Source organism: Homalodisca vitripennis, unplaced genomic scaffold (assembly GCF_021130785.1).
Source record: "Homalodisca vitripennis isolate AUS2020 unplaced genomic scaffold, UT_GWSS_2.1 ScUCBcl_8085;HRSCAF=16048, whole genome shotgun sequence".
Classification (NCBI taxonomy): Eukaryota; Metazoa; Arthropoda; class Insecta; order Hemiptera; family Cicadellidae; genus Homalodisca; species Homalodisca vitripennis.
Window position 1 is genome coordinate 12,684 of NW_025784208.1, and position 11,589 is coordinate 24,272.

Consider the following 11,589-nt stretch of genomic DNA (forward strand, 5'->3'; position numbering starts at 1 on the left):
ATATATTTCTTCTGACTTGGGAGCACCACCCCATACTATTAAACCATAAGACATATGGGCATGAAATAAACCAAAATAGGCCTGCCTTAGGCCTTCCCTTTCCAAACTCACCACCACTTAACCTTTTTTAAAGCGTAAATGCTTTTACTAAGCCTACTTTGAGGACAGATATGTGTTTGGTGCCAATTAAGGGTTGGGTCTAAAGTTAATCCTAAGAACATTGGACTATCTAAGTTTCATATTTTTTTCTTTAAGAGAAAAAAGTACAGTTTTGGTTTTTTCCTTGTTTAACACTAGTTCGTTAGCAGCCAACCAATTCTCAATGAGTGGGTTGATGTATATTTTGATTTTAGCATTTTCTAATGCCAGACTTTCACTATCATGCCTATTTAAGACAGTAGTGTCATCTGCAAGAGAATAATCTTCCGCAGGAATATTACTACTGAGGTCGTTAACCATAATAATAAATAATTAAAGGACCAAAACAGATCCCTGCGGGAACACCGCACGTGACAGGCAAGAGACATGAGGATTCATTACTGTCTTGTACATATTGTACTCTGTTCTCAAGGTAGGATTGAAAGATTTGAAGAGCCACACCTTTACCCTAAAATACTCAAGCTTAGAAACTATAAGATCGTGTGAAACACAATCAAAGGCCTTGCTGAGGTCACAGATAACGTGACCGCGGCAAGGTCCTTACCCTCAAAACAATCAATGTACTAAACCCTCAACTAGCTTTATAAGGGCATGTGTGGTTAGATAACCCATTTCTATAGCCAAACTGATTGTTACATATTAGCCTATTCAATTCAAAATAAAACATTAATTGTTTGCCTATGATTTAACTCTAAGACCTTAGAAAAGACAGGAACTACCGTTATAGGGCCTATAATTATTCAAGTCATCTTTTTTACCTTTCTTAAATATAGGAATGACCTTGCTTATTTTTAAACAATCTGGGAAAATTCCTTGGGCCAAACATAAATTGATTAGCCTTGTCAAAGGATTCAAAATACAATCTATTATTTTTTTTTCAGTAAAAACGTTTACTCAAGCCATAATGGTCCTTACTTATACTTACTAGACAAATGACTAACTGCATCCAAGACAATTTTTTCAGTTACATAGCTAAAACTTAACCCTACCATATGCTCAGGTACCTTTGCAATTATTTACATACTGCATTGCTTTAAGCCCATTAGCTGCTTACAAACTGTTTAATTTCGGCTTTACATTACTGGCAATGTTTAATAAAAAAACCTGTTATATTCATCTGATGAAAAAATAATTTGGGTCTTTTGTTTTAGTTTCAACCCTTTTCCTACTTTTATTTACAATCTGCCAAAGGGTTTTTGCTCTGATTTCCTGACTCCTTTACTAGTTTAGAATTATATTGTTTTTTTGTGTGTTTAATTTGCTTGCGATTATCTTTTTTTTCCAGATTTGTACAATACATTATACATTTCAAACTCCATGCCCTTTTGAAGATTTTAAATGTTTCATAAAGTAAGTGAAGCCTATCTTTTTTTAGCACACAGCTCATCAGTGTACCACTCTACATTAGCCTTAGAACCAATATTTACTGTATTTTATTTTTCCTTTTAAATCTTAACCTGTTTATTAAAGCTTAAATCAAAGTAATACCGAATCTGTGAGCATAAAAGCATTGAACATTTCATTTACACTAGTTTTAGCAAATAAAATATCACTGTTGAAGATCCCCATTTTTCTTTGGCAAGGTAAAATCTGAATACATTGATGTTAGAGTCACTTACGAATAGGAACAGTCTTTAAGCTAGGACCATATATGACAGTTCTTTTTTAGCAAGATAAGAGCTATTTTCCTTATAAAGTATTGTTTAACAATTAATTAGCTGTCCCAAATGGTCACACTCACAATGACAGTTAATAACTGTAGCAGTACAATTTTGTAAGGTCAAAGAAGTAAAAAAATTATCTAAGCAGTTTTTACCTCGAGTAGGTTCGTGAATTGGTCAGTTTGTAGGCCATAAGTAAGACACAGGTTCACAAAACTGGTCTGCGTCTTTATCACTAGTTAAAAATTTTAGATTAAAATCTCCACAAATTATAGATTTTTTTGTCAAGTCTATTAATATATGATAGTACTTTATTTCCATTGTATTGAGAAAGAAATAAAAATCTCCATTCATACTCCTGTAAACTGTAACCAGCACTAGGTCCAGGTCAACAACTTCAAACACAGCACAGATCACAGTCCAATTCAACTGACAAACTATTAATTGCTTGATTTACCTTTTACTTGTTGAGAAGAGTATCTTGAGTAAATAGCAGTCCCTCCATGACCAATAGTTGTTCTACAAAAATTAGACATAGTAGCCTATCATTAAATAAGTAAGTACTCGTTTAACTCGTCTTCCGACATCCAGTGTTCTGTTATGCACAGAAAATCTATGTCATACTCAGATATAAATTCTGTTCAAGCAGCTGAACTTTATTTGATAAAGACTGTACATTCTGATGTAAGAAATTAATTGAAGTTATTTTAGAGGGCTCCTTACAGAGTGTCTGGAGTTTTTCCGAATGAGTAGTTTCACTAGGGTTGGGACAAACCAGGCCTACTGACATACGCCTAACACTTTCCACAAATTTTATTAGCCAGCCACTTTTTCCCTTTTTTTAAATTCAAGTGCGACCCAATGTCTTGTATGTAGTGTTCTCCTCTGCCGTGCTAGCCTTAACTAGAGTAACATTTTTATGTTTGTCACACAGTTCTTTTAGAGCAAAATTTGTATTGTTGACTTCAGTGTTAACACATGACCAGTTCACTAAGTCATGCCCTTGTTGGCAAGTCTACAAGTATAATATTGCAAGTAGGCCTACCATTAAATTCTAATAGACTGGAAATTTCTTGAACAGCTTCCAATGATTCATTTTTTGATACATCATTCGTACCTGTTATAAGAACTACTACATCTTCACTTTCAACTTCTATTTAGGTTATTGTAAATTTCAGCCACTTGTTTTGTCCGAGCACCTGGTCTCACAAAGCCAACAGCCTCATAAGAGGATACTTGTTGATTTATTTCCCATGACAAATCTCTAACCGTGACTGTCGGCACATATCCATATCTTTTTTTTGCTTTTTGTTCTTCTTAGTCTGAGCTTCAGTTAAGATATCCTCGCTCTCGGAGGTTGAGCTAGGTTCATCTTCTAAAGACAAAGTCTCATAGCGGTTAGGGGGTCTCAAAACCTTTTTTCTCCATAGGTTTGGTTGTAGGCCTAGCTCTATTCGACTTTTTTTTTTAATATTGACGAGAAGGTTTCTGGTAGGCCTACCTCCAAACTTAGCTAGGCTTGGTCTTATCATTGCCTGTCTTGTCACTATTTATGGCCAGTGTATTTTTAAACTTTTTTATTTCTCTTTCTAATAAGATAATTGTCTCTTCCTTCGTAAGTACAAGAGTTTCTAATTGTGTGTTATGATTTTTCAAATCGCTGTATTTCTTCGCATGATTGGTTAAGATCGTTCGATAGTGTTTTTATTATTAAGTCCTGGTTTTTAATCTGCTGAACTAGCTCAGCCGTAACCACTTCATCCTCTTCTTTGTTTTCAACATTTTGAATACTTGATTTACTACATTCATAGCATGTCCACTTTAGTTGTTTTAGTTTAACCTTCTGGTATTCTTCATCTGAAAGGTTATCAAGACATTTACGATGGTACCATTGCAAACAGCTACTACATAACACTGCAATACTGTTTCTTGGTCACATTCTTGAGACAATTACCACAAGGATTCTTTGGCAATTTCTTAGTCATAATAATGTAATAAAGTATAATACTGTCAAAAAAGTATACGTTAAAATTAAGGTTAAGGTTAAGGTACAACCGGTAGTCTGAAACTAATTATTGATGAATTGAGGTTATAGCTGTGTCACCAATAAACTGTGCATTCCTATTTTACAGAACACAGACCAAGCCACACCATCAATTAAGATTGTCAATATGTTAAAAGTACACTTAAACTACCGGTCACTGTTTGAACCTAATCCTAACCTCAGTTATGCTAAGGCTAGTTCAGACATATCTGTCAAAACACACAAATTAGTCTATTAATAATAGACTATATATTAGTTTTCTATTTTGTTTTTGTTAGCGATCACAATATCTTGTGTCCATTTATTACAATTTTGATAGAAACCAATCCTTTATACTTCACTCTTCCAAATACGTTTTCTAACCTTACAAAACAGGCTGTAAAGTAAAAAACGATAAAGTGTAATAAAAAATCACAATTCAGTACTAAAATTTAATATGTCACACTTCTTTTATGGCGATGTATTGAGTTACTTTATGACAAAATAAGTTTTTTTAAACTGTTAAAAATTACCGAAATACACTCAAAATGTGAGCTCAACACTCAGACAATGTTTTACTACTAGCCGCCATCTTGATCTCCTACCACCTACACCATGGCTAATGCTACAAAAATGAAACCGTCATATTAAGGCAAGAAGCTATACATTACTACAAGCAGAAATCAAGATTCTCACAGGAAAGAAGATGCAGGCATCTCCGACGTAACTACAAGACCCTGCTCTACACTAAAATATCTGCACTGGGAAGATGTTTGAAAATGAAACCTTATATTACTTTACCAAATATAACCACTACTGTACCTTTGCACTAAACTTTATCATTGTAAATCTAAGCACAACATTTCTCAAACAAATTGTAATGAAGTATCTTGATTCTGATTTCACAGTATAAAGCATTCCCTAAATCCAGCCAGACAATAAACTTGACTCTCTCACAATAATATTATTTCGGTCATTAGTGAAATATGCTCCAGATATCCTGACATGCAAGATGTTTTTTTTTTCAACCTCCATTCTCACACTAGATATGTGGCAGGTCCGTTGTGTGGGCTATAGTAGATTACGTATATTCCCCACTACCTTTGGTACAACAGAGTTCTAATATCTACTTTGCTCTGAGCAGCAGTTGAATAAACAAGGTCGCCTCAATTGATTCTCCTACTAGTTTCCTGCAAGTAAAAGGGAATAGAGCAGCAGAAATCCCCCTGAGAATGTGCCATGTTTACAGAGAAAACATTTTGAGTGATGGTGTACATGAATGGTGTAGAAAATTTAAGGAAGATCAAAACAATAAAGGAAGCAAGAAATCAAAAGGTTGCTAGACGGAATTGATGGGACATAGTACTTGGAGAAAACCATAGATTTCCCCAATAAGTGTGTTTCTTTGGAATTTTCAGAAGTTTGAAGATCTTCTCTTTAGTCTATTTTTATAGAACTTTTGGGCTACAAAATGATTTGTTCTCGCTCTGTGCCAAAGATGTTGACTGTCACCCACAAAACTCCCTGAATGGCTTCAGCTTTGACATTCCTTGAATTTGACAGTTGGTCATCTTTAAACTTTTGACAAAGTTTGTGTACAACACCATCACTCATGAAGTTTTATCCATAAACAAAACACGTTCTTCGATGGATTTCTGCAGCACTATTCTCTTTTGCTGGCTGGAAATGAATAACGCTCCAGTTTGTTTGGCGGGAGAATCAATAGAGGTGATCATGTTTATGCTACTGCAGCAACTCGGTGCAAACTGACAACCTGAATTCGGCAGTGACAGATACCGATGAATTTGTAGTGGGGAAGATGCACTATCAACTACTGCGCGCTTACATGCCACTTGTCTGGCCATCATGGCATGAGATCGGAGGTTGAATAAAAACGACCCTCCCACAAAGCCCTATTGGAAACTGCTTTTTCTCATAAGACTGTTTACTATCTATTACAAAAGTGAACACATCTTTCCATGAGTATTGGTAAGTGCAATAGATCTTGTCTTGCTTGTAATGTCATATTTCTATTCCTTGTATCAAAATTTGACAGGTCTTCAACTTTCAGAATTAACCAAAGCTTCATAAAGTAGTCCTACAAAGAATTTCTAATTCTTATAAAATTGAAAATCTTCAGATTTAGTTACACTTTGCTATGGTGTGTGAATCAGATATTTGTCAGATTCTGTCTCTAATCAGGTTTAGTAAGTAGGGTGGGAGGATTATATGGGAGACGTCTTATACCTACATAAAAAGGGGAAGAGGCAGAGATTAGAGTTAAATCAGCTATTCAAACATGTAGTCAGCCTTGTTCATTCTTTATGAAAGAGGATAAGTTCTTCTAAACAGGTGTGTGAAATTGTGGTTCTAGATTTTACTACAATGTTAATTTCTTCTGCATAGGTTTTCAACAGATATACACAATTCTAGCTAAAGTCTACACTTCTATTGTTTGTCAAAACAAACTTAAATGGTGAATGTAAATAAAACAAATGTTCATATAATTGGGTTAAAAGACAATAGGTATGTGCCACTAATTATTAATGTTTGCAAAGTAGTTGCAACAAAACTTAAAAAATCACTTATGCCTTTCTCCCATCGAGTATAGGATTCAAATGCATTTAAAGTAACAACAAAACTCGAAAACATGCTTTTAATAAATTAAATTACCAGTTTCTAGTATATTTTTTATAACTTCTTACAACCTTTAACAAAAGCTTTCCAGTCTCTTGGATCCCACTGCAGAGGTGGTCTAATTTACTTGATTTAGATATCAAATCATAAATTTTTCTTACCAAATGCTACCAATGTACTTTAATGTTCCACACTGTTCAGTTAATAATTTTCTTTTAACAGTACTCTCATGAATAGTGAAATGAAATCCTTTCAAGTCACATGGGTACACTCAAAACTGCTTAATTTTACTTCCTACAATTGAAATATTTTTCATACTGAATATCTTCTGAATTGTTTAGTATCAAATAAATATGGCAGTTATTGAACAATTATTTTTGGATATGGAACTCAACTGTAAAATGCTTCTTTCACACTGAATTTTAGTTTTCTAAAACAGTCCTTAAAATGTATACAGCAGACATTTTAACATTAGATTCCATCGCAATTGGTGACCGTTAGTTATTCATAGTTCAAAATAAATTAGCCAACTGTGTTCAACAAATGCTCACTTTCACATTGATTTAATTATGCTTGTTCAATATGCTTATGCATAACATTTTAAAATTCAAATCTGGTTCTTAGATAATAAGGTTTTATTGTAATAATAATCGACACACTATTATTACTACTATTATACATTTATTTCTATGAAAATATATAAAGAGAGATATGTTACATAAAATCTAAAATAATAAAGCTTTAAACAAAACAAACTTTAATTCATGACAAAAATCATGTAAACAATACAAAAAAAATCATCACACACAGCAAATTATATATACAAGTATGTGAGTGAGCTTAGAAAGCGTATCTAGTACGAATATCTTCTAGTTTCTTAGACACTTCACTGGAGGTCCTGTCAAGATCCTCAGCTATACTTTTCTGTTTAGAAGCATCTATTGCGTTGTACTGTTCACACAAGTCACCATCCAGTACGTTCTGTAACATAAGAAGCTATTACTTATATATTTGTGTACAAAAGAGGCGTTATCTATAAGTAGCAAACCCAAATCAGTCAGCACTGCAGGACATTGAATCACAAATTCATTTGTCATATTTACGTGTCATTTTGTCATCATCTGATTTGGTTTTAAACACGATCATTCTTTAACAAACATGGATATGTAGACATCAACTGTAGTACTATTTATACAATATTTATTATTCAATTTTAAGTTCTCTCTTGTTGAATTAATCACTGAGCAAAATAAAAACCAACTTAATTTTACGCCTACTAGGAATAATTTTCACACTTCCAAGACAGTGTTTAACTACACACCCAGAGTAGCTCACTTTTAGTTTTTTAATAAAATGTATTTGCTAAAACAGCCTCCAAAAAGATATTATATCTGTAATATTTCTATCCATATCTAATATAAAACCTTTTCAAAGAAGTTTAACTAAGAAGTGTTGAGTTTTACTCTAGAAAATTGGAGGCAAGAAGTTTAGTTTTGAATTTTACACTAAAAATTTATAAATAGATTTTAATGGTGATAGTCGCTACATGGTAGTAAAAAACAAGTTTTTTTTAATGAGGTTATTTAATCAGCAGATTTAATATCTTCTGCAGAAACAATGTGATCCTAAAATTTACAATCCTCAGGGTTAAGCAAAATCACTAAACCAGTTGCTAACATTTAACTTAATCACTACATTTAGAACAATTCAACCAATAATTAAAACTTTTTACTTTCGTGAGGCCTTTGATAGCAAGGCTACCTTCATCAGACACATCACAAAAGTAAATACAAAAATATTTACAAGCTCCATCTTCAACAGTTTCTAACATGTTTTATTAAAGATAAGATATAAAGATCTTTTTTTATAAAGATCCTTAGTCAGAAAAAGTGGAATAAAAACTTACTCATTTAAGTCACAATTTTTAGTTTATCAGTATATAAATGATCGATTATTGCCCATGCTTACAAAAGAAGATATTGTTCAGCTGCTTGAAATGTTGAGAACTGAAAAAGTTTATACTTTGTATACCGATTCCATATAATAAATGAACAAAAAAGAAAATAATACAGTAAATGTTTTTGTTGTCTACCTTCAGTGGATAGTAGTATGATCGGAAGGAGAGATGGTCACGGCCACAAAGTGGAGCATTCTCAGAGCGCATGTGCATCTCGAGATGCTGGAAGAAGTCCTGATCCTCGTGAGAAGTAAAAGGCACCAACACACCAACTGTGCCCGAAAGTGTAGTATACACCAGTGACTCTGAGCCCCCAGGGATCAGTGTAGCTTTCTAGAACAAGAACAAACTGATACATACAAGGTAGTAACAAACATGTGTGAGTTGGTCATGTGCTGTAAAGATTACAATGACCCAAGTACATCTTTTTACAAGTTCTTTCTACTAACTCAATTTATTTTTCCTTGATGATTGTAATAGGGATCCAAAATAGTTGGTTGACTTCATGGTTTCCTGTTAAAAAAATTAATTTATGAGAAACTAAGGTTTTCTTGGTGAGAAATTATGAACAATTTTAAAGCAGGTATCTAAACTATATGTGTTCCATCCCATTTCAATGTACTCCAAAAAATGTGAATGACCAACTTCAGTTTATCATTTATAATCAGAACGTCATGCAAGCAAGCGCATGTGAATCATCACTTGTTGGAATTTAATAAAACTGTGTATATGTTATGGGATTACAAATTGTTAAATTTAATTATAATCTTATAAGGAACCTATAACGAGTTAGGGTTATTTACCCATTGTTATTCACTTTTGACATTTAAGTCCCATGGGCAGCATACTAGCTTGAGTATTTTTACTGAAAAGTATTAAGCATTATAATTAAATTTAACTTTTATAATGAAATAGCCCTTGTTTTTGATCACTACAAATTTCACTTAAATCTGCTAAATCCATAAGTTTATCTTTCATAACATTATTCCAGATATGCATTTGTTTACAAGCAACTGACTTTGATACTCAAAATATCAAATAATTCAGAGTAACTGTGAACATAGAAAAATTCAATTTCACTATAAAACTGACTGACTCTTCACAAAAAAACTCAGAATTTGACACAAACTCCCCAAGTTCCACATACATTTTAGTGCAGTCAGGACATGAGGGCGCACCCACAAGATTCTAAAGTGTTAAATAGGACAAATCTGAGCTCTTGCGTACCTGTAGTGACATGCAGACCTCTCCAATGTGAAAATTGGCAATGAAATCTGCCTTTTGGGATGCTCCATTCAGCAAACCTCTGTCCCACAAGGCCTTGTTGCCAGTGGGGTCCTCATCAACATCATCTGATATGTTCTGTGATAGTCGGATCTGCAGAAACAATTATATAATTTCATTCAAGGAATAAGATTACAAAAGAGCCTTAAATATTAAAATATTCTTAAAAGCAAAATCAATCATAAAAGAAACCAATTACATTCTAATTTTAATGCTGGTAATTTGATAGAAAAGCTGCTCACCACAGAAATGTTGCCAAATTTTATCTGCGCATGCAACAGTGTTGTAGTCGAGCACGCAGGTGGTGGTGATCCAACGTGGCTGAGTGTCGTCTGCGAAGATGATCAACTGGTTCTCTGCCCGCTTGTACCTCACCATATACACACTCTCCTGTACGTCACTCACAAAGATACGATGACCCATCGCCCTTATATCCACAATCAGGTTTGGAATGTGCTGAAACAACAATACACATTAAATTCACTTTATCAATATGGCAAAAAAACAATAAAATGTTGCAAGCATCAAAGATGAGAGTTCTGAGGAGCAGTGTTTCACACTGACTAGAAAGAGCATAGTGAAAGATGTATAAAGCCACAGATTTATAGATTAAAATCAGGAGATATGTTTTCTCAGGTCTCTCAACTCTTGGCTCAGGAATTCGTCAATTGTGTACAATGGTTTTTTTAGCAGAGAAATCATGGAGTTCCTTTCTTAAAGCATTCCTCTATCTGCAATAAATTATTATAGTAGTTGTAGTAAACCATTTCATAATATCTGTCTAATGTAGGATTAAATTCCCTAAAAAAGTGTTGAGCGGCACAAAAACAAAAGGCTTCAGAAGAAAAGCAATGACCAAACAAATGTTTTTTATTGAAATTGAATAACGAGAAATCAGATCACTAACCACTAACCAGATAAGGAGGTTACTCCATCATTTTTATGCTATTTTCAGCCTAAAACTCAATAGTTTTTGCAGTAGTGAATGAAGAGGCATGGTAATGATGCTAAATTAAACTCTTATTGTTCAAGTCCTGAAGAACTTCTGGTAAGCATTGTTCCAACTTGCTGTGACAGTCCTTTGTCTCTTCCAGCTAAATAGTTCTCACCAGTCATACTTCTGAACAAATCTCTGTGCATTACTTTCCTCATTGTTCATTGTTTCTTATCATAGTGAGGGATGGTTCGTCTTCAAACAACCATGCACGAATCTCAAGTTGAAATGTCATTAAAAACAGTAACAATTTTGGAAATAACCCAATGATTACCATTATTAAACAACTGAAGAGTCTGCTGGCTGATTCTCACACTCAGCTTTTTGTACATCTGTGAAATCATGAGGTAACCATCAAGAAACAATTTTTCTTGTCTTTTAACAATTATTGCATGATTATTTTCACTGCTGTGAGTCCAATTCCAAGGAAAGCTTTAGTCATTAAATAGTGAACTCTAAATCAATGCACATCCAACCCGAACATTTTTCATCTTCCAGTGAAATACGGCCCCTTTGTCATTTCAAATACCACCTAAAAACAGTAGCATGGGATGGTGTTTCAGAACCAAAGACAATCTTGAGACATTCGACACCATATTTCTCACGAGACAAATCAACTTTAAAATCATAGTAAATTGTAGCTCAAAAATCACTCTCATGACTTCCTGAAATTATCTTTCCAACAGACAACAGAAGTACACTGATGAACTCAAGTGGCTGTCAGATACCGACTGTTGCTAAGAAAATCAGATAAGAATAATAATATCTGCAGCATCTTAAAACTTACAAAAATAATAAACAGGTTTTCATACATAATGTATAAATAAAATCATGTTTTCGCGATCAGTAATTTTTCATACTACCCATTTGGAAA

General features: G+C 33.7%; 1 pseudogene; it reads right to left on the reverse strand.

Moving 5' to 3' along the window:
* Nucleotides 1-7,220: 7,220 nt before the first annotated feature.
* LOC124374365 lies at nucleotides 7,221-10,837 on the reverse strand (annotated as a pseudogene).
* Nucleotides 10,838-11,589: the final 752 nt, after the last annotated feature.